Source organism: Sinocyclocheilus anshuiensis, unplaced genomic scaffold, assembly GCF_001515605.1.
Source record: "Sinocyclocheilus anshuiensis isolate Anshui unplaced genomic scaffold, SAMN03320099.WGS_v1.1 scaffold245, whole genome shotgun sequence".
NCBI lineage: Eukaryota > Metazoa > Chordata > Actinopteri > Cypriniformes > Cyprinidae > Sinocyclocheilus > Sinocyclocheilus anshuiensis.
Genome location: NW_015536478.1, coordinates 1,194,231 through 1,219,406, shown reverse-complemented (window position 1 = coordinate 1,219,406; position 25,176 = coordinate 1,194,231). Strand labels below are relative to the sequence as shown.

General features: G+C 33.0%; 1 pseudogene; it reads left to right on the top strand.

The window, feature by feature from the left end:
* LOC107666616 (tenascin-like) overlaps nucleotides 1–24,752 on the top strand; it is a 46,578-nt pseudogene extending 21,826 nt beyond the window's left edge.
* Nucleotides 24,753–25,176: the final 424 nt, after the last annotated feature.

Genomic DNA, 25,176 nt, shown 5'->3' with positions numbered 1-25,176 from the left:
TTAATGCCTAGAAATTACATACATATAGCCTACTATATAAAAATGCCATGCAGAGGCTTCTTGACTTCCATAAGTCATATTGGTTCAGGCATTGAACTTTAATGCTGTTTTTGCTATTGAGATATATATTTTATTTTTTTTTTTTTGCTTCTTTTTTCCCAGTATTTTATATTTTTGCTTAATGTGAATATATTGTGAATATTTAGCATATCACCCAGTCTAGTGCATATAGCTGCTCATTGGCTCAGACAAGGAGATCCGCAATCCACAAGTTTTTGCAGTGGTTCAAATTATTAATCCTCATAACAAACTAAACTGTGTGGTGTAAAAAAATGCATGAAAGGCTGATAAGCACTGAATATTGTTTGTGACTTGCTAAAACTCTCAAAATCGACTTCATGCATGTCCTTTTCTCAAAACATCTTGAAGTCTGCATGGATTATCCATCAGCCTGAAGCATCCCATGTACTTACACTCTAGTGGACTACTTGGAAACTTCAGCAATTAATGGCTCATGGTCATTAATGTCAGATGTTTTCAGATACATGCATGTAGACTGAAATAAGCGGTAACATCATTTGCATGTGAAATGAGATATATTGCATGTAACTCAAACCTCAGCTTACATTGAGAAACTGAGGGGCGAATTCACTAAGAAATGTTTCTTTAAATACTCACTTCACAGTGCTATTTTTATGCATTTCGTATATTTCGTATAATTTTCTTTGTTTTTTTCTCTCTTTGAATTTTGGTGTACAATATGACAAATGCCAGTGTTATTTTAATATCAGTGAGATAATATTAGTCTAGTTTTTATTTTATATTTTAAATTAGTTTTTATTTTTGTATGTTACGTTTTCATTTTCATTTTTGTCAAAGTTATTGTAATTTGTTGTGTGTGTTTGTCATTTTTATTAGTTGTTTTTTTTTTGTCTATATAGGATCTTTTCATTTTTTATTTATAGTGTGTGTGTGTGTGTGTGTGTGTGTGTGTGTGTGTGCGTGCGTGTGTATGTACATACATTTTAGTTTATAAATATATATATTTTTTACATTTATTTTATTTCAAGTAACATATTTATTTATTTATTTATTTATTTTTATGGTTTTAGTTTTGGTTTTAGTAATAACCCTGACAGACATGAGGAAATACTCATGTTAAAGTGGTGTTTAACTGCAGTGCCATGAGGGGCGAATTCACTAAAGTATGATTAACCATCACACTATTTAAAAACAATTATAAAATGTACTTTTGATATTTCAAAATAAATTAATTTGCAGTTATTTATCATGCAAATCAGAAAACCACCTCCCAGGATAAACAGGAGATTTTTTTTTTTTTTTTTTGTGCAGTTAGTTAATGATTATTTAACCTCTTGTTTTTACAGGTAAATCTCTGCTAATTTTGTCTTGTCTTTAATCTCTGACCTTAAACACACTGAATACTTTCCTCTATAGCACCAAAGTCTACCTCTCCTGATGTTGTTGCTTTGACCTTCACAAGTGTTTCAACAACGCTACCAAGCCTCCATAAGGAGGTTCAGCCATCAGTCTCTACCTCCACTCTTTTAACAGAGGATTTTAAAGCGGAAACCTCAGGTGATGAACTCGAGGGCCCGAATCAAGGGCCTCTAGGTGACCTAAACGTCACCGATGTGAGCAGGAATAGTTTGAGGCTGTCTTGGTCAGCTCCTGATGGAGCCTTCGATAGCTTCATCGTTGAGTTGAACTCAACATCAAATAAGTCCAAAGACAGTGTTATTGAAGTGTCTGGAGAAGCCAGGCAGGTCCATGTAGATGGACTGAACCCTGACACACTTTATGAGATTACATTGTGTGGGATGAAGGAGGGCGAGAAATCCCAACCAGTCAATGTTCACATCAAGACAGGTACATGGACATGAGCTTCAGAAACCACAGTCATCCGTCATCCACTCATTCATTCATTCAAAGTCATTCTTAAAAAGTAAAAGCTATCCCTTGGGAGCAGTTCTGCAGGCGTAAGACGGTTGGTGGAAAAAATGGTGTTTTTACACTACAAACCCAAGTCCTTTTGACGTCACAGTTGGTTTATTTGGTTAGTTTAAATGATTTGTGGGTCCACACCAAGAAAGCACACCTAGTTTGCTTGAAAAATGGCTGTGGGCTTTGGTTTATGTGGACTGCCATGACTATAATGAAAGTAGTCCAGTAGGACTGAAACACTGTTCATAATTGTCTGCTGTCGCACTTGCGAGTGTCATTTTGTGTATGTTAAATATTTAGTTGAACACTAGCATAAAAAATTTTGGGGTCAGTAATATTTGTAAATTTTTAATGCTTCCATTCAACTGGGACACATTAAATAAGTGTTATTTTTTTTATATACTTTGATATACTGTTATAGTTATATACATTGATATACTCTTAATAGTTTTGTGATTATCATTTTGAATTTAGATTTTATTTGTATATTTTGTTTTAATTTTAATTTTAAGTTTTGTTTTTGTATATATATATATATATATATAGTTTCAGTTTTTTGTTAAGTTTCAGTTTTTAGTTTTAGTTCATTTAGTTATTTTAGTTAATTTACTCTTCAACTTAAACTGAACAAAAGTGATAATTTTTTTTATAAAAATATTGTATCTTAGTTAATGTTGTTATTTTTTAAATAATGAAAATGGAATAATTAAATTTTTTAAATATTTTTTTATTTAATTTTTTTAAATACTGAAATGTTGATTTGTTTTTTTATGGTTTAGTTAACTATAATAACCCTAAAAAGTGAAAGTAAAGACATTTATAATGTTACAAAAGATTTCTATTTCAAATAAATTCTGTTCTTTTGATATTTAAATTCATCAAAGAATTCTGAAAATACTGTAAGTATGTTTTTCAACATTGATAATTAAGTTTCTCGAGCAGCAAATCAGCATATTAGAATGATTTCTGAAGGATCACGTGACACTAAAGACTGGAGTAATGATGCTGAAAATTCAGCTGCGCATCACGGGAATAAATTACATTTTAAAGTATATTACAATAGAAAACAGTTATTTCAAATTATAATATTATTACTGCTTTTACTGTATTTTTGATCAAATAAATGCATCCTTGATGAGTAGAAAAGACTCATTTTAAAACATTTTAAAAATCTTACTGACCCCAAACTTTTGAACTGTAGTGTATATTGAACATCAAATATTGTTCAAAATTCACTTTCTCCAATCAAACCCATATTCACTTAACATTTTAGTTACTCCCCGAGATGTGCTCTCAGTACCTCTAGTGCCGCAAAACACTTGCAGAATTGTTTCTGTACTTTTCATGAGAAGCCTCCCCTTGGGATTATAGCATGATACAATTAATATAATGTTTTATCTGATCATTCTGGATGATTATTTCTCAACATGAATGAACACCGTCTCTCTGTGCCTCATGTCTTTATCCATATCATTTCATTCCATCTATTAACGGTTTTATCTGTCACTACGTTACGCCAGTGGCACTGGCAAGTTCAGCTCATTTCATTATGCAAATGTAATTAATTTCAGTGACAATAACTCGTGTCTGATTTCTTTGTCCGTCAGAGGAGCAGAGGCCGCAGATTGGCAGTCTGAGTGTGTCTGATGTGTCTTGGGATAGCTTCAATGTGTCCTGGACCATTGAGGATGACTCTGCCTTTGACAGTTTTGTGATTGAAGTGGCAAATGCAGCAGGTCCAGAAAGACAGGACCTTTCGGTATCTGGTGATGCACGTAGTTTATGGATGTCTGGGCTCAGTCCCGACACGTCCTATATAATTACGCTGTACGGAGTGCATCAGGGCTCGATCCTGGGGTCGATCTACACTCAAGCAGCTACAGGTACCCATGCTTACTTGGATATCCCTGCTGAAAAAGAGGTGCACTTTAGCAGACTTTTTAAACAGTAATTATTACAGAAATATACTTCAGGGCAAACTGAATGTAATGTTTTCATTTTCACATATGCATTTAGAATTTAGAATCATAGTTTAAATTTATATTAAATGCAGTTAGTTGAAGTTATTTATATATATATATATATACTTATTAGCAGTGTCCCTATATTTCATTAATTATCATAAATATTATACTAATATTTAATATATTAACTGAATATATTTCAGAATATATATGTTACAATTATTTGCATGGTACAAAATGTTACAAATATACATTATTAATATAATGCTTCAATATGAATAATATATTTGTATTGTTTTACATATTAAATATACTCTTACACTCAATAATTATTATATTATATAGATATTTTATTACTATAATACTTCATATTAATAATTTTACATAATAAAAATGTATTGTTATATATTTCATTCGTTTATATATGTATGCTTTTCATTTGATACTTAGTAAAATAATTTATTATCCTAAATAAATTAATATTTGATTAATATTATATTATCTTCAAGTATTTTTTTTTTTCTTTTCTTTTTTTAAATATATAGGTTTAAGCTTTGGCACACACTACAAGTGCAATTAAGTGCACTTCTTTTTCACAAAGGATGGGACATCCATTATCTATCATGCCTTTTTTCCTTCATCTTTTCTCTCTTTCCAACCTTTTTTTTTTCTAGTTGGGAGCTGTGGTGTCAAGCAGGCGCTTCTGTGCTTTAACGTTTCCTTTTAATTTTTCACGAAACCCAAACATCTTTGTCGCATGGGGCCGTTGAGAATGATGAACGAACACTTAATGGTGTCCATCATAATTTGTTGATTGTGAAATGACTTCTTTTAACAAAGCTAACTGATTGTCACCTCTACTGTTCCAGCCACTGTGTCGGTCTGTCCTCAAAGTCGATTGCGTTGGGGCACATAATATGTTGTGTTTCCATTCATTTCCTTCCACTGAAATCAAAGCTTTGTGTTGAACAGTAATCATTGTCCAGCATTATCCTATCATCCATTTCATCCAGCTGCCCAGATGCATGGCACCAGAACCCATCTCACACATTTACCACATTGTGGTGAGTTTTGATGAGCTGCAGTGATTGCAACATATTTCATCCTCTTACATAGAATTTCATTCACTTTGTTGTGATCTCATCATCAACTTGCATCATTTCAAACAACTTTTGATTTAATATTGAAGCAATGTGCAATGAATAAGTAAGGTCCATTTTGATTTTTGTTGATTTTGAGGACTTTCTATGTCAGGGCTTCCAAACATTTTTTGTCAGTCAAACCTTTGGCCTAAAATATTTTATAAAGTAAGTATATTTTATAGGCAAGGCAAGGCAAGGCAAGTTTATTTATATAGCACATTTCATACACAATGGTAATTCAAAGTGCTTTACATAAAAGAAATGAAAAAATAATAAATAAAACAAATCACAACAATAAGACAAGGAATTTAAAACTTTGAAAATGATTAAAACATTTATTTAAGAGGGTTCAAATGAATTTAAAACAGTTAAGAATAGAAAATGATTATACATAAAATATAGTGCAATCAGTATAGGTTAATATTTCAATAATTTAGCAACATTTTTGCATGTTCACGGGTCTCTGATGCTGGTTAATCATCATATGATATGCAGGTAACCCATTGAAAATAAAATATTTTCAATAAAAGAAATACATTTCTTTTTATTGAAAATATATATTTTTTAATATTTTCAATGTTTTAATTAGATTTTTTTATTTTACAATTAATTTTTTTAATTGTAATTTTTTTATTTAAAAAATTTTAAAAACCTTTTTAAGAAAAAAAAATCAAATTAAAATATAATTGTAAGTAAAAATCAAAATAAAACTTATTAAAAATTATTCAGCTATTATTAAACAAAGCATTTTAACTTTCAAAAAAAGAATTTAAAAAAATTAAATGAGTTATTTATTGGCTTTTAATCTTCTGTTGATAGCTAATCTTTCACATTATAACACTATAGATCTTTTAAAAACATTTTTGTTTTAATTATCAATGCTTTAATGTAATAAAAGTAACAATATGATTTAGCGAACAATAAAAATTAATTAAACAGTATTTTAATAAATTATAATAATATTTTTTTTTATAAAATATCACACTAGTTGAAATAATAGGTAATTAAATATTAACTAATAATTACATTTACTAATTAAATAATCAAATGATTAAAATAGTTATTCAGACATACTGCTTTCTGGGCATCAGCCAAGCATTATCTTATACTGCGCATGAATTGCTTCATATGCACTAACCCAGAATTCTTGTTAACCTGTTTTGACACTACAGTGAACAAAAACAACAAAACAGCCTCAGAATTCATAACTAAAAAAATACATTCTTTTGTTTTCCTATCCTTTTTTAACATTTGTTCTGCTTTTGTTTTCTGCCCAGCTTTCGTGTTTGACATCCTGCATCTGCAGGGTGCAAGCAAAGCATATAAAGAAAATTAAATGATTTCTGTCTTATACGGAGTATGTTCTTTAATATCAAACAAATTATCATTTTTTAATTGCCTTATTTATTATTTTTTAATTATATTTTATTACAAAAGTTATCGTCATGAAACCTAATTTACATAAGAAAGCATGTTATGCTTGCATGCAAAAATAAATATGCGCTGTTTGCATGCTGCAGACGCGGGGTATGGAAAACAGACCTAATCCGGCAAGGTGCATTATAAAACTTAATCCATAATACTAGTCAGTATTCATAGCAGTACTTACAGGAGAAAAGCAAATATTTCCTTTAATTAATCTGTCATTAGTTTCTCAGTTAAACAGAAATAATACATGCAAATGATGCATATTGTACAGGAAGTGCAACTGCGCTATTCCAATAACCGTTTCTCCCTTTAGATAGTGCTCCAGTGGTTGGCAATCTGTATGTTTCTAATATTACATCAGAGAGCTTCTCCATTTCATGGAATGACACGAGAGGAGATATTGAGAGGTTTATCCTGGAGATTATAGACTCTAGCTGGCAGCGGGAGCCAGTCGAATATAATCTGTCACAAAGCACACAGTCGTATGAAATCACTGGGCTACGGCCGACTACTGACTATATAGCTTACCTCACTGGAGTCGTGAAGGGAAGGAGAACAGACTCCATCAGTGCTGTCGCCTCCACAGGTAACTGCAATTCTCTCGTTTCCTTGCTGTTTTCCCCCGTTTGTTTATATTGGAAATGATAAATCAGGCCTTAAAGGAGTACAGTAGTTCAACCAAAAGATCACATTTACTCATGTCATTCCAAACCTGTATGTTTTTCCCTTCTTCATATGTTGCAAATCTCTCTAAAATGGGTCTATATAACCCATGGGGGGGGAAGTCGTGGCCTAATGGTTAGAGAGTCGGACTCGTAACACAAAGGTTGCGGGTTCGAGTCTCGTACCGGCAGGGATTGTAGGTGGGGGAAGTGAATGTACAGCGCTCTCTCCCACCTTCAATACCACGACTGAGGTGCCCTTGAGCAAGGCACCGAACCCCCAACTGCTCCCCGGGCGCCGCAGCAAAAAATGGCTGCCCACTGCTCCGGGTGTGTGTTCAATGCTGTGTGTGTGCACTTTGGATGGGATAAATGCAGAGCACTAATTCTGAGTATGGGTCACCATACTTGGCCACATGTCACGTACACATATGTACACTTTAGGTGCTTATACCTTTAGGGTACCATTATGGACTCTTTTGGTACAAAGGTGTGCCTTTTGAAAAGGTATCGCCCCAGTGACAACTTCTGTACCTTTTTTTCTGAGAGTGTACCAAGGAAAATGTTTTTAAAGCATTTTGACATTTTGAACATTCAGAGAACACCGAAATAACGTTTTCATGCTTCATACATCTTTTACTTAACTTAATGGAAATTTTTGCGAACATTGATATTTTTGTTAGCAGTGGACATGGAGTATAGTGCACAAGTTGTATACAGTATTTTTAGTGTTTTTTTTTTTGTCAAAGTTGAAAACGTTTAACTGTAACGTTCCCATCATTTTTGCAAATTGATAAAATGGAATGTTCCCTTAACATTCGCAATACCAAGAAAAATGTTTAAACATTTAAAACACTGGATGTTTTGAATATTCAGAGAACATCATAACGTTAATAGAACGTTCATTCAAAGTTATCCGGCTTTTAATAATGTTCTCAAAATGTTAGCACAAAAACTTTATTTATACATTCATGTTTTTAAAAACATTTTAGTTGGATGTTCATCTAATGCTTTTAAATATAACTTGTTTCAGAACGTTCAGAGAACATTCAAAAGTAACATTTTCATAATGCAAAATGAGAAAATGGAATGTTTGCATAACCAAGAAACATTTAAAAAATGAAAAATGGGCGTTTTGAATGTTCACAGAACGTTCTGAAATAACATTTTGGGAACATTAGTAGAACGTTCTTAGAACATATTTTTGTTAGGTGTGGAAAATAGTGCACAAGATGTATGCTCAACTTTCCCAGCTAACAAAAATATGTTCTCACAATGTTTTGTTAACATACCCATTAAGTTATGAAAACATTTACAATGTTCAAAAACATCCAGGCTTTTTTTTTAACATTCCATTTTGCAAACATTATGGGAACGTTACCGTTGGATGTTCTCTGATTGTTCTGAAACCAGTAACATTTAACGAACGTTGGATGACTGTCCAACTAAAATGTTAAAAACAAAAAATCTATGAATGTTGAATAAATAATTTAGACTTTATTCAATTTAATTGAGGACATTATTAAAGACCAGATAACTTTGAATGAACACTATTAATGTTATTGGAAGAACGTTCATTTGAAAGAATCTGGATTAGCCAAAGTTCTGAACGTTCCCTAGTTGGGTGACATGAGGTTGAGTGAATGATTTTTTGGGTGAACTATCCCTTTAACCAAGGCTTTCTGTCAGTTAGGCACTGAGTTAGCATGGACAGATCTCTAAACGAAAGAGAAAGAGACACTAAACGAATCGTCATGGCTGGCTTTTTCCCCCCTGTAGCGGCCGAGCCTGACTTGTCTGGGCTAGTTGTTTCAAACATTACCTCAGACACAGTGTCGCTGTCCTGGCGAACGGGAGAGAAGGCGTTTGATAATTTTATAGTCGAGGTGAGAGAGTCTGCTTTGCCCACGCAGGCGACGGGGCGCACCTTGCCCGCGGGGGGTGTTCGCTCCACGGTGCTGACCGGCCTCAGAGGAGACACGCGGTATCAGATCAAGCTGTACGCCACCTTTGGTGGCACAAACACAGCTGCCCTGACGACTGTAGTATCCACAGGTACAGCAGTGCATGCTTCAAGTTCTCAGATCATCAATTCATAATGAGCTTTTTGTCCAAAAAGCAGCATGCTTTCCTGAGAAAAAGGAGTATTTTTGGTTGTTTGCAAGGTAATGTCTGTGGCATGTTATTGATTAGCATAGGACTAGTGTCAATAGGATTGGATTTGCTTCCCAGCCATGTGTTTGCACAAGTTTAGTCTGTTAGTCTTTTGAATAGTAACTAGTTTGTGTGTGTGTGTGTGTGTTTATTGTGTTTATTGTGTTATGTATAATGTTTTGTGTGCTTTTATCATTTTTACTAGTTTACTAGTTACTTTAATATATATGTGACCCTGGACCATAAAACCAGTCATAAGGGACAATTAGCATAATCTGAATAAGTGATAATCTGAATAAATAAGCTTTCCATTGATGTATGGTTTGTTAAGATAGGACGATATTTGTCCGAGATACAACTATTTGAAAATCTGGAATCTGAGGGTGCATATATATATATATATATATATATATATACTGTATATATACTGTATATGTATATATATATATATATATATATTTTGTTTTTTAATTTGTTATTTTAGTACATCAGCATTTCTTTTGTTTTTATCTAATATTTATATTTCGTTTTAGTTAAGCTTCAATTAAGAAAAAAAAAATCATTTTTAATAGTTAGTTTTCGTTAACAACACTGATTTGACTAAATCTGGTCCATACTGCAAATTTATCAATATAAACTCAAAAGAAAAATGGTTACTTTTATTTATTACTCCAATATGGCTTAATTTTTTTTACAATAAATATGTATATGTGTGTATGTGTATACAAACACACACACGTACATGTATATATTTAATTATAATTCTGAGTCCTGAGTTGAAATTGTTTGCTGTGGCAATTGACTGCAAACCACAGATGCTTTTTATAGACATTAAAGCAAATAACCCAGAATATTCCTACTGTATTAAACCTCCAGTTTTCACTTGTTTCAGCTGTCGTTAAGTTTCGTAACAATACCCAATACTCTTTTTCATTCATCCAGAGCCGAAGCCTAAATTGGGCCCCATTGTGGTGTCTGAAACACGGCCGAATAGCTTGACGCTGTCCTGGAGCACACTGTCAGGCCACTTCGATGGCTTTGCTGCTCATGTCACTGACCGTGAGCAGCTGTATGATGTTTAAGTTCTTAGCAATGCATATTACTAATCAAAAATTAAGTTTTGATATATTTACAGTAGGAAATGTACAAAATGTCTTCATGGAACATTATCTTTACTTAATATCCTAATGATTTTTGGCATAAAATTCAAATTCAAAATAAAATCGATAATTTTGACCCATACAATGTTTTTTGTGCTATTGCTAAAAATATACCCAAGCGACATAAGACTGGTTTTGTGCTCCAGGGTCACATATACAGTATTAAAGTAAAGAATATATATATATATATATATATATATATATATATATATATACTGTATATATACTGTATATGTATATATATATATATATATATATTTTGTTTTTTAATTTGTTATTTTAGTACATCAGCATTTCTTTTGTTTTTATCTAATATTTATATTTCGTTTTAGTTAAGCTTCAATTAAGAAAAAAAAAATCATTTTTAATAGTTAGTTTTCGTTAACAACACTGATTTGACTAAATCTGGTCCATACTGCAAATTTATCAATATAAACTCAAAAGAAAAATGGTTACTTTTATTTATTACTCCAATATGGCTTAATTTTTTTTACAATAAATATGTATATGTGTGTATGTGTATACAAACACACACACGTACATGTATATATTTAATTATAATTCTGAGTCCTGAGTTGAAATTGTTTGCTGTGGCAATTGACTGCAAACCACAGATGCTTTTTATAGACATTAAAGCAAATAACCCAGAATATTCCTACTGTATTAAACCTCCAGTTTTCACTTGTTTCAGCTGTCGTTAAGTTTCGTAACAATACCCAATACTCTTTTTCATTCATCCAGAGCCGAAGCCTAAATTGGGCCCCATTGTGGTGTCTGAAACACGGCCGAATAGCTTGACGCTGTCCTGGAGCACACTGTCAGGCCACTTCGATGGCTTTGCTGCTCATGTCACTGACCGTGAGCAGCTGTATGATGTTGTAGAGCTCAGGCTGTCAGGTGCAGAGAGGAACCTTACTGTCACGGGTCTTATGGACTCTACGGTTTATGATATAGTGTTTTATGGTCTGTCTCGTGACCGTCAAACTCCAGCAGTTTCCTTCAATACCAGTACAGGTACTGTGCAAGTTTTTCATGCTTCTATCACAACAAATCAGAACTTTGACAGAACTAACAATTTTTGCATCCGGTTAGAACTAGTTGCAAGCAAATTTCTGAAACTGCCTGTGACTATTTATTTATTTAGCATACTTGCATGTATGTAATAATTTACATGGTTACTTTAATAACTCTATAGGCCTTTTTACACCAAGTGAGATTTTTTTTTTTTGTGATTTGTAAAAATATAAAACTGTCTGTGTCCAAAACAAAAACAAATTTAATTTGTATATACAATATATATATATGCATACATATATACACACACACTTTTTTTTTTTTTTTACTTATTGGTTTGTAATAATTTGTCACGTTGGTCTTGGTGTAAATAGACCTTTAAAAGCTCTTTTTTCCCTTGTGGTTTTGCGTTGTATTCAGTGACCTGAGATTTTAGTTTCAGGCGCTTTCGTAGACAATAGATATATTACAAATGGCTTGTGTTCAGATGCAGTTTCAGTTTGCAACTTAACTTGTCCTGCTTAAGAAAAAGAAAGTAGTATTTGCAGTGTGGAAACTCATTTTTGCATCAGTCTGAGCTCATGTTGTCTAATGACATTAACATTGCACCCACTGAATGCTCTATTATTTTACATGGAGAAACCAAGAATGCAAAGCTCATACAATCATAGCTTAATACTGACAAACTGATGAGCAACATTTGACATACAACAAGCTATTTTGACCTTGCAATCACTGCAGAATCAATTATACATCCTCACCCTGTATTGTCCCCTCCTATAACACTGCAACCACGGGACCCAAATGAATGCTGTACCACGTAACCCAGCGTCATTACCTAGAGTGGAAAATCTCACGGTTTCGGATATTACCCCGTACGGATTTCGGGTGTCCTGGGCGGCAGATTCCTCTGAAGGCTTCAGGCATTTTCAGGTAAAGGTGTCGGACTCTGGCCAGCTGCTGGAGCCGCAAGAGTTCGTAGTGCCGGGGAACCAGACCGTACTGGATGTTTTGGGCCTGATCACTGGCATTGGCTATGAGGTCAGTGTGACCGGGGTGTCAGGGAATGGGTTACAGTCTCGTCCAATCACCACAGTGGCTGTTACAGGTACCGCTCTCTGCTTTTTTTTTTTTTCAACTGCACGTCACTCCTTCACATTAAACGTTTCACTGCCCAAGCTTGATAGTTTTTAGTTTTTGTTGAAGAGCTAAATGTTTTAGTATGTAACAAATATTTGACTGCTATTGCAGTTTTTTCAGGGGTTGTATGCCCAAGACATGTTCAAGAGTGTGATGGTTTCTCTCTGTTAATGTGTTGTAGACACACACAACGCCATGACAAAAACCTGACGAATTGTACAGTTTCTACAGTAAACACTCAATATGCTCAAGATATATTCTTGCCCCAGCTGCTGCTTCTGATTGGTCACCCCTTTTAAAATCACAGTTTTATTCGCTGCAAACGAAATCTTTTAAATGTTGTTTAAACAGTACTGATGGAAACAGTGACATTTTGTGGTCCATTGATGTTTCTTTCGTCATTTTTCAGAAGTTTATATTTGGACACAAATGTTGCTGTTGTCAGTGTCTTTTCTGCATTTTTTTTTAATCTTCTTTTTTTTAGTCCTCTTTTTTTCAAATGGTTTTCCAGAAAAATCAGTGTCAAAAATCAGAAATCAATATGCATCTTTAAAAAAATAATAAAGGAGACAGAGAGAGAGATGCTACTTAATGCATTTTTTCATTTTTGTTTATTTTATTTTATTTTTTTTTTGGAAAATTGTGAATATTAATTCTTGTGTAAAGACACTGATTTTTCTTGAAAACCATTTAAAAAAAAGACAATAAAAAAAGAAGATTAAAAATGCATGAAGTACTATCTTTTGTGCAGTGAATGTTAATACTTAAAAACAATCTCCCAGTACAGTAAGGCAAAATAGTCTAAAGTCTTAATACATAATGCAGTGTTGCTTCTCAACTATATTTGTGGTTTCAAGGCTGCATAGTTATATATAAAAAAAAATATATATATATATGTATGTATATACAGTATGTATATATATATATATATATATATATATATATATATATATACACAAGTTAATATATATATATATATATATATATGTGTGTGTGTGTATATATGTATATATATTTATTTCAAAGTGTGATAGATTTTTTCCCAAATTTTGATTGCAGCAAAAATACATTTATAAATGTGTTGCTTCAGCTGCGGATTCCTTTGCAGTTTACAAACTGATCTAGAAAGGCACAAAACTAAATACTAACCAGAAGTCATAGGACACATGCAGATAACAATGAAAAGCACAGATGAACATGTCCTGTGTTTACACGTTCTTTTAGATGCCTGTTGTTTGATATAAGCTTTGGTTGGGAAACTCCTACACAACTCAGCTACCTCCTCAACACTGTCCTTTGTTGATTTGCCAGGTCTCCTCCATCAGTAAAGCATTTTGCTTTGTTTCTAGTGCTGTTCGTAAGAACAGTACATGCTTCACTGGTCCCATTGCCTCAAAAATATGAGCATACACATCTGTGATGCCATATTTGAACTGTGTTTTCTACTGAATGGTGGGCAAAACTGTATATAATAAAAATATGTTCTAAGAACATTGTGCTAATGTTCCCATTAAGTTAGAGCATTATTTCTGAATTTGTTTTGTTATTATTATTATTTTATTATTATTTTTTTTACTTTTTTTCCTTGGTTATTTTATTTTAGAGCAAACATTAAGGGAATGTTACATTTTGTTACAAAATGTTACTTTTTAATTTTCTCTGTACCATCTGAAACAAGTACAGTAGCAAGCAGTAACATTTAAAAACATTAGACATACATTCAACTAAAATGTTTCAGATACCTTTAAATGAACATTCTATTAATGTAAAATGTATTAATTTAAATTATAAAAATATTATTATAGTATTGTATAAATATGTTTTGTTTTTTTTTTAAACAAAATAATGTAAACTAATAGTTTTGTAATCATTTTCTCTGAACCATCTGAAACAAGTAGCAAGTTAAGTGTGTAAATAACATTTTGGTGCCAACATTTCAATAACATATAGTTTTAAACAAACGTTCTTTGAATGTTACTGGAAGAACATTGCCAGAACCTTCCCTGTTAGCTGGCAAAGTTTTTCACCAGCGGCCCATATGGAAACACAGTCTTATATGAGGCCGTAAACCACAGTCATGCATGAAATCACTGTAAAGTGGGAAAGACAGTCTTATGTAAGTGGCATGCTTGATTTGCAATGCCATTTACAATATTAACTGGCGTCAAAAGTCATAAAGGGACGCGTTTACGTTGCAGCTATGCGTCCATAGTTTAACTAACACGGGTAGTTATACTTGATGCATGTGGAATGCGTGGAGACACACTCGAGTCTGTCTCAAACTCTTGTTAAAACAAGAAAAAGACACATGTCCCTTACTTGTCAATCAGAGGCAGAACCAGAGATCGAGCACCTTTTCGTGTCGGACGTCACCCCTGAGAGTTTCCGGCTGGCCTGGACGGCAGAAGACGACATCTTTGATCGATTCATTCTCAAAGTTAGAGATTCGAGAAAGCTCTCCCACCCTCGCTCCAGCCCTGGATACGCCACGCAGCCTGACTGCTGTCAATGTCACTGACACAAAGGCGCTGTTGCTGTGGCAACCTGCCGTGGCGACCGTGGATGGATATGTGATCACATACAGCGCAGACACTGGTGAGGAAACTCCTCTGTTGCTCTATTTTGGGCTTCTTTATTCATGTTTGACTTGTCTGCGTTGTCTCTGCTGCTGTTCACCCTGAGTAGAGCAGAAATAGTTTTAGATATCTCAGTATCGTGTGTCACACTGCAGGACACTGCTGTCACTGCCTGACATGTCAACAACCCGAAATAAACCCACATCTGTTGTTCAGTTGTTATTTTTCATCACTTTTTAGTTTTATAGAATAATTTCTGATTCTTGTGTTTTTCTGCACAGTGCCACCGATATCAGAGCAGGTTTCTGGAAACACGGTGGAGTTTGAGATAAGCTCACTGGCTCCAGCAACTCAATACACTGTCAATGTTTACGCCATCAGAAACAGAGAGAAAAGCGCTCCGGCGACCACAGACTTCACCACAGGTGAGAGGAGCTTCAGCCATTGCTGCTGCTCCAGCGCCCCCTACAGGCCGCATCTAATACAGCGGCACACCTTTACTGAACACTTTACTGTAAATGGGGGACTCGCTCGGCATGTAACCCTGGACCACAAAACCAGTCTTAAATGTCAATTTTTCAAAATTGAGATGTATACATCATCTCAAAGCTGAATGAATAAGCTTTCCATTGATGTATGGTTTGTTGGGATAGGACTATATTTGGTCGAGATACAACTATTTGAAAATCTGGAATCTGAGGGTGCAAACAAATTAAAATATTGAGAAAATCACATTTAAAGTTGTCCAAATTAAGTTCTTAGCAATGCATATTACTAAACAAAAATTAAGTTTTGATATATTTACGGTAGGAAATTTACTAAATATCTTCATGGAACATGATCTTTACTTAATATCCTAATGATTTTTGGCATAAAAGAAAAATCGATAATTTTGACCCATACAATGTATTTTTGGCTATTGCTACAAATATACCCCAGCGACTTAAGACTGCTTTTGTGCTGCAGGGTCACAAATAATAGTGAAATTCTCTTATACATGTGCTGTTTTTTTTTGTTTTGTTTTTTTTTGCATATGTTTTTTATGCAAAACACACCTTTAACTTTAATATATCAACATTAATATTAACATAAAATATTTACAAGATTTTTAAAGAGATGTCGTCTTTTTTTGTTGTGTCCTAATTGAAAATGACAACCATTTAATGTATCACAATTTTTTTTATAAATAATAGTAGTAGCAATAATGATATTTTATTAAAAGTAGCTTTAATCCAGCTTTTAATGTTTAGTTTTTTTTAAGTAATGTCCTATTATTTTATCTTATGTGTCCTGATCAGAAATGACAACCATTTAGTGTATCATAAAAATGTATAATAATAATAATAATAATGTTATGTGTTTTATTTTTAAGAAATGTTCTGTCATTTTATCATATGTGTCCTGATTGAAAATGAAAGACATTTAATCTTTCAGAAAAATACAAAATAATAATAATAATATTAAATATGTAATATTAAAAGCAGCATTAACACCGCTTTTGTTTTAGGTTTTTTTTTTAAGAAATGTTCTATTAATTTCTCATGTGTCCTGATTGAAGATGAAAATCATTTAGTGCATCACAAATTATTATTATTATTATTAATACTATTAAAAATGTGATAGATAGATAGATAGATAGATAGATAGATAGAATATAATGTACTATATATTCTATATAATATAATGAACTAATGCTGAATTTATCAAACTTTAATGATCGATTCTGAAGAATAAATGTGTTTTTAATTTATTTCCTGCTCAGTCATAAGTCCTCTTACTGTCTGAATAACTGTGGCTGTGATCTGATTTCTCTGCTGTTATGTAGATGTGGATGCTCCGCGGGATCTGGTTGCCAGTAATATTCAGACAGACAGCGCCGTTCTCACCTGGATGCCGCCGCGGGCCGCCATCACCGGATATATCCTGACCTTTCAAGTGTCTGACGGCGATGTCAGGGTAACACATTTCTCACATACTACTAACCTTCAGATGTTTCTAGTTACCCACTTCTGCTATTGGGCGTGTTACGCTTGTGGTAGAAGAATATAGGCCATATAAAAGGATTGTTCAACCAAAAATCAACTTGTGTTTGTTTACAACACAAACTGTTGACTTTTTTTTACTATACTGTATACAATTCATGCAAACATTTTTTTTTTAATCTTTATTTTTTTTTACTGATATTCAGATCATAACTGCTGTATGTTCACACAGGAGCTGAATCTAGAGCCGTCTGCGACCTCACACAGTCTGTCTGATCTGAGCAGCAGCACTGAACACACAGTCAGACTGCAGGCCGTCGCTGAGGACAAGAGGAGCACACAGATCAGCACCGTCTTCAGCACAGGTCACACACTGCTGCTTTACTTACAGCTCAACTTCTACTCGAGCGCTGCTGTGAAAACTTTGTTCGGATCACCCTTAACGTCACCATGAAATCAAAATGGACAATTCTTACAGCAATATTCCATTTAAAAAAATAATAATATCAGTTTCCAAGGCAACGTTTCTCATTTTTGCTCAGTTTAAGCTGAAGTATTAAAATAACTAAAACTAAATAAACTAAAATGAAAACTAGAGGTTAATAAAAACTATTTAGACAAATTTAAAATAACTGATAAAAATAACAAAATTGTAAAAACATTAAAATTGAAATGAAAACAGAAAATATAATAAATCTAAATCAAAACATTAGCAAAAACTATAATAGTATATCTAAAATAACACATTCTTTGTACATCATTATTTTTGTTCTTGTAATCTTTAATCAATAACATTAATGCTACACAATAGAGAAAAAAGAGTATCATATATATGTGTGTGTGTGTGTGTGTGTGTACAGAATGTACTTTTTATTTAAATTTGGTTTTTCATTTTTATTTGTTTAGTTTTAGTTATTTTAGTAACTAAATAAAACCAAGAAGAGTTACTTTGACAATTAACTGAAATAAAATGTTTACTTTTTAAAAAATATTTTTTCATTTACTCTTTATTTTATTTCAAATAGTGGGAAAAAATATGGTTTTAGTTAACAATAATAACCCTGCAATAATTAACAGGGTTCGTACAAGGTGCTTGAAGTACTTGAGTTTGACTTTTTAAAATTGAAGTCCTGGAAAACCCTTGAAAACAGCCATATTTATGAAAAGGTACTTGAATGTTTAAAAGGTAGTATATATGAAATTAGTGTAAATTTTTGTTTTCGATAAAAAACAATCGTTTCTTGCTAAATTAACGATGCAGCTCGTCTGATATAAATACAGAGCCTTTTCGCCTGGCTTTTAGCCGCGCACGAGATCTCGCGATATTACTCCTTGAGGTGAAAAGTGGTCTCGCGATATCAGTAAAAAGTGGTAAAAACCTTTCTAAATATGTCTAAATATGTGATTTGTTGTACATCGCTATTTCAAAATAACAGTTCAAACCCTCGCTCTGAGTTTGCTTGTGTCCAAATATTAAAATTAAATGGATTTAAATGTCGTTGAATCACGCTGTAAAGTGAAACATCACCAGGCCGCTGGTGCCCTCTGCAGGTATTTGTTATAATACTTAATGTACTTAAGTTGGTTATGTTCATATTATATATAGGCATATTATATTATGTATTTTAACAGTGTTGTTCAATAAAACCATGTGATTACTTGGTTTTGATACTTTATTTGAACCAATTATTATTGTCTCATCATTAGTTTAATATATATATATATATATATTATATATATATAGATTTTACTCTTCAGGTCAATCAATATTCATAAAAAAAAATCACTTTGAATAAGGAAAGCGATAACTTTGCCTTAGTATCCTTTCGAGTTGCCACAGCCATTGCATGATTTGCATGTGCTGCAGTTTATTTGTACCATTTTGTTTTATTAGTTTATTTATTAGATTTTGAAAGATAATAACGATATTGAGATCTCTGATTTTAGTCCTTGAAAACCAAAAAAAAAATAGTGCTTGAAAAGTCCTTGAAAGTCCTGGAATTTCATTTTGCAGTTTCTGTACGAACCCTGAATTAAGGTTATTTACTGTTTTATTGTGCAGTCAAATGTCATTTTTATGCATAACGTTCTTTACAAATACATCCACTTTTTGACTGTGAGAAAATGCACTCACTGTTCTTGTGATCTATGTTTGTTATCTGTGTCTGATTGTTTTCTTCCTCGTGCAGTTGGCATGCGCTACAGGAACGGCAAGGACTGCTCAGAAGCTCTGCTGAACGGAGAGACGTCCTCCGGGCCGTACACCATTTACATCAGCGGAGACGAGAAGCAGCCGGTCCGGGTTTACTGTGACATGAGCACTGACGGCGGTGGCTGGATGGTGAGTCCAGATGAGCTGTTTACACTGGCTACTTCTGACGTAAAGACACACTGAGTTCCAACTTACACACTACTAAATATGTTGGAACGTACCTCTATGTATAAACTCAATGTTTATGGAAGCATCCGGCCAGAAATAACAGCAGGAATAAAACAGCAGATTGACTGAATTGAATCAGTTATCTAATTTTACCTGGCAGACTTCAGTCCTTAAGACTTCACCCTCTTTTACATTTTAAGAGAGAGAACATTATTGGGATTTTATTTTTTTGGCTCTTCATGACAAACCCGATCTAAGCATGAGGAATGGAGCATGGATATATATATATGGATATATATAGTGCTGTCAAACGATTAATCGCGATTAATCGCATTGTAAACAAAAACTTTTATTTTGGATGCGATTAATCGTGATTAATCGTTTGACAGCACTAATATATATATATATATATATATATACTTTAAGTTTAAGATTTTTATATTTTGTTTTATTTCAGTTAATATTTATTTTATTTGAAGTAATTATTTTTTTTATGGTTTCAGTTTTAGCTAATGATAATAACCCTGTCATGGATTAATCATTTATTTTTAAAAATGCAATATTTAATGTAAAAAAATAAATACATAAATAAAAATTTTGATTGCATGTTGACTTTATGGGTGATTTGAACAAACCCATACTCTAAGTTTGAGCAATAGTAATATAGTTAGCAGACAAGAAAAACACGAATTTCAAATTTGTTTCTGAATTTTATTTACATATAAGAATACCTGTTATATTATTCATGATTAAGTTGTATCATATTTAAGTGGAAACTGAATTTTTACCATTAATATTTTTACCAGGATGTATGAAAGCTTGTTTCTGCCACAAAATAAATAAATAAATACAAATAAAGAGGTAAATTAGACTTTTTATCTCAAAATTCTGACTTTTTTCTCGCTATTCTGATAATTATTTTCCCCCATTTTATTCCGAACTGTGAGATGTAAACTGAGAAGCAAAGTCAGAATATAAACTCAAATGAAAAGAGTCAGAACTGTGAAATAAAAGGTCGTAATTACATTTTTTTTATTCTGTGGCGGAAACAAGCTTCCATATAGGCAAAAGAACGTAGAATCAAGGGTAAACTGAAATTCACAGCATTTTAACACTATTTGAAGGCTACTTGCTATTGGATCATTGAGGGTACATGTCATATTATGTGACTACGCATTACGTCATGGACAGCTTACAACCTACTAGCTATGTTCTGCCTTAAAAACGTGCAGTTTAACTAAGAACTTACAAACAAATGGTGCAACCTTACCTTGGTCCTTAAAACAGCTCAATCAAGATCTCAATATGCAGAAAACAAAGTTATAAGTAGACAGAAAGTGAAAGTAATGTTACATTTGGCCGTACGCGTTACTGAACGCGTTTTGCATGGGGTGCAAAACTGACACACTTCACCTGTAAACGACTGTGTTTGTCTCCACAGGTGTTCCTACGGCGTCAGAGAGGCAAGGTGGATTTCTATAGGAACTGGAGGAACTACTCTGCAGGATTCGGTGACACGAACGATGAGTTCTGGCTCGGTGCGACTCGAGGCCAAAGTCATTATAAGACTAAAATCTACTGGATCCATTTCTAAATCTGGGTTTACTGACAGAGATGTCACGTCTTTCTCTTTTAGGACTTTCAAATCTTCACAAAATCACCTCAGCCGGTCAGTATGAGTTGCGCGTGGACCTGCGTGACGGACAGGAGAGTGTGTTTGCTGTCTACGATAAATTTTACATCGCAGATCCTCGTTCCCGCTACAAGATCCAGATTGGTGCATACAGTGGTACCGCAGGTGAATTACATATACAGTACATTATGCATTTGGTATACACTTTTATCCATTCTTACATATTACACTCTGAAGGCCGGGACACACCAAGCCGACTTAAAAAAATTAGCGCGACGATTTGTTGCCAGTGTCGGACCAAAAAGCTGCGCTCGAACACACCGCACAGACTACAGCCGACGGCAAACTAACACGTGCGTTCTGCGCATGCGTGAGAGGAATTAACTGTCTATATCAGCAGCTATCAATACTATATATTCGTCATTCAAAAGGAGAAACCGAAACAAAGATATACGAGATAAACGCAGATATACGACACGTAAACGAAGCAGCGCTTGCTTACCATTTTGAATATCAGTAACGTTGATAACTTTAATCATTTTAAGCGGCTCATGTTGTTATGAAAACATTCGCATATTAGAATGATTGGTAAATATCACGTAACATTTAAACAGCCTTCTGTCTGTATCGCCTTCATTTACGTGCTTGTTTTCATCACTTTCGCTTTAATTCTCCGGCACTGACTCGTTTGCTAAACTGAACATCCAATCAGAGCTTTCACTCGCGCCGACGGTCCCGACGCCATGTTGAATCGGGCAAACTGCCGCCGACGTGAGCCCGACGAGAGCCGACCAGTGGAACACACCAAACAAACTAGCCCGACCGTCGCTCGCCGTCGTGTCCCGGCCTTTAAAAATAAAGGTTTTCGCAGTGATGTCATAGAAGAACCATTTTTGGTTCCACACTTTCTAAACATTTGAGCAATCTAAATAACTTTTTTTTTCCCACTACAAAGAACCAATGGAGAAGTTCAAAGGATGTTAAAGGTTCTTCACGGAACCATCAATGCCAATAAAAAACCCTTTATTTTTATTTTTTTTATCTCATGCAAATATCGTAAGATCATTTGACTCTAGAATACATGCATGCTTCATGACCCATCATTCTTAAATGATTTCTAATATTTCATGCACAATGATGGCAAAGGTTTTGTAATATTTAGCTTGTGATATTGTGTCTTTTTGTCTCTTTTTAGGTGATTCCTTGTCGTATCACCAGAACAGGCCCTTCTCCACCTATGACAATGACAATGACATTGCCGTCACCAACTGTGCCCTGTCCTACAAGGGAGCGTTCTGGTATAAAAACTGCCATCGAGTGAACCTGATGGGGAAATATGGAGACAGCAGTCACAGCAAAGTAAGTCAGTAAAGAGCTGTTTTGGCCAGTTACATTTTACATCAAAATTAATTTCACTGGTTGTTTTAAATGAAAGTTAACCAATGGAAACATGATCTGACTTACCTCAGTAAAACAGACAAAAATATACATACTTTACAATAAGGACCCATTAGTTCATGTCAGTTAATGCATTAACTAAAAATCAGCAGCACATTTGTCCTGGTATTTATTAATTAACAGTAGTTATTTATTGTGTTAATAAACATACAACTGTTCATTGTTAGTTCAGCTCCATTAAATAATATGAACAAATAGAACTTTTGGTTTTAAGAATGTATTAGAAAATTTGAAATAAACATTGACTAAGATTGACAAATGCTTAAGAGGTACTTTTCATTGTTCATTAGTTCCTTCTGAATGTGGGTCAAAGATGTTAAGATGTCCGCATCAAAAGAAATTTACAAAAGTGATTTTATGTCCATAGAAAGCACATTAGATGTAAGTAAAGTGTCTACTTTTAAGGTTTCAAATACGTTTTTGGAGAAAAAAAATTCAAAATTTGGTTGAAATAATGTTACATTGTCATTCAGTGTAACACAATATTTATGTAAAAATTGAAAAAACATGCTTATTCTGACGTGTACATATTCAAATATATAAAAGAATAAGGGAGCATATTAAATTTGGTTGTGTTTTAAATGAGTAAAAAATTCTTACAGACAAATGGGCAAAACCTAGGATAGTGGCAAATTAAAAAAATGTAAAATTACAACTAATTAGTATTTGGGGTGAAAGTAATTAGTCTTTTAATATGTCATAAATTGATTTTTGTTGTAAATATGCCTGACAAGATTGTTACACTGAATGACATTTTAGTGGGTCTCCTGTAAATTAGGGAAAAATGTATGATATTACATTTTTTGCTCAGAAAAATTAAAAAAATATTGTTTATTTTTTTTGGGGAACAACAACAATTTAAAGCAGTATTACACTTACTGTTTTTATGCTTAAACCCTTTTCATCTTTGACCCATGTAAAACTATTCAACATTTTTGCTAATTGAAATATGTAAATATTAGATGAAAAATTTACTTCAGTTTGTAATTTTCATTTAGCTTAAGTTTTTTAAACTGTAAAATTACTGAACAAAAATAAATGGAAAGAAAATAAAAACTAAAACTGAAATAATAGTGCTATTTAAAACAAAGAAAAAATAATAAAAATGACAGGAGCACATAAAATGACAAAAAATGTAACAAATGAAAATTAAAAGTATTTTGTATTGATTTTAATAATGTACTAGTAAATTTTGAAATGAACTAAGATTAATAAACACGGTAGAAACATAGTATTTTTCCCTTGGAAATATAATCCTTAAAATGTAGTCCAAGTCTTTAGGTTCAATAATGCTACAGATTCCCCCAAATAATATTTGAGTTAAGTATTTTACGCCCCTTCATATACAACAGTGAAATGCTTTGTAACATATTTAATAAATTAAATGAAACTATTTGAATTCACAGGGCATCAATTGGTTCCACTGGAAAGGCCACGAGCATTCGATTCCATTCGCGGAGATGAAGATCCGGCCAGTCAATTACAGAAACTTGGAAGGCAGACGGAAAAGATCATAGACTTTAAATGCCCCTCTTTCTCTTTTCTCCAAAATCCCACACATCTCTCGTCACAGACAGATACGATTAGATCTCCTGAGTGAAACATTTCTAGCCATTTGAGCTCTGCCTTCCACGTCAACATTATTATCATCATTAGAGACAGAATATGTTACAAACGGCCTTGATTGGTGGAGGGTTTTCAATAAACTTGGTAAAAACAGGCACGTGAAATGTGATATTTCTTCCTATAACAAACCTCCATTTTCAGAATGATTAAAGGAAATCTTCAATGATCTTATACAGTTCTTGTTCAGAAGAGGACCGAGTGATGTCATTTCCTCTACTGAATCATTACCACGCTCAGGTCTGACATACAGTAGCCAGCATTGGTGCAAATAAGTGTGTTCATTTTGTCAGCAAAATTTCAATGTGATTGTTTTCTGAAAGGATTGTATTATGTATTATTGATCATTTGTTTTAAAAATTATTTTTATTTAGTTTTCTTTTCCCCCATAGAGTTCTCAGTAACTATAATCCCTAAAAAAAAGTGTTGATTAAACTTGATCTCTTCTCCTGGAATGTGTCTAAAATTGATCTTCAACAAAATAAAAAATTAAAATGTAATTTTTAATGTTGGGATTTTTATGTGTTGTCAATTTCTCTTTACCCATCTACAAAAAAAATATATATATTTTCACAGAGAAATGTGTTTTTTAACAATTAATAATAACATAATGAAGTATTTTTATTTTAAAAACAAAACTTTTTAATTATGAATAATATTATAAAATAATAATAGAAAATAATAGTATAATAATTATATTCGTTAAAAAGCATATATATATATATATACACACACACACACACACAAAGACGTATATATTATATAATAGATAATACAAATATATAATTATTGTTATTATTAGTTGATAAATATAGAATATTAGAAACATTTCAGAATGATAATATATATATATATATATTTTTTTTTTTTATTATTTTTTTTTTTTTATGAATTA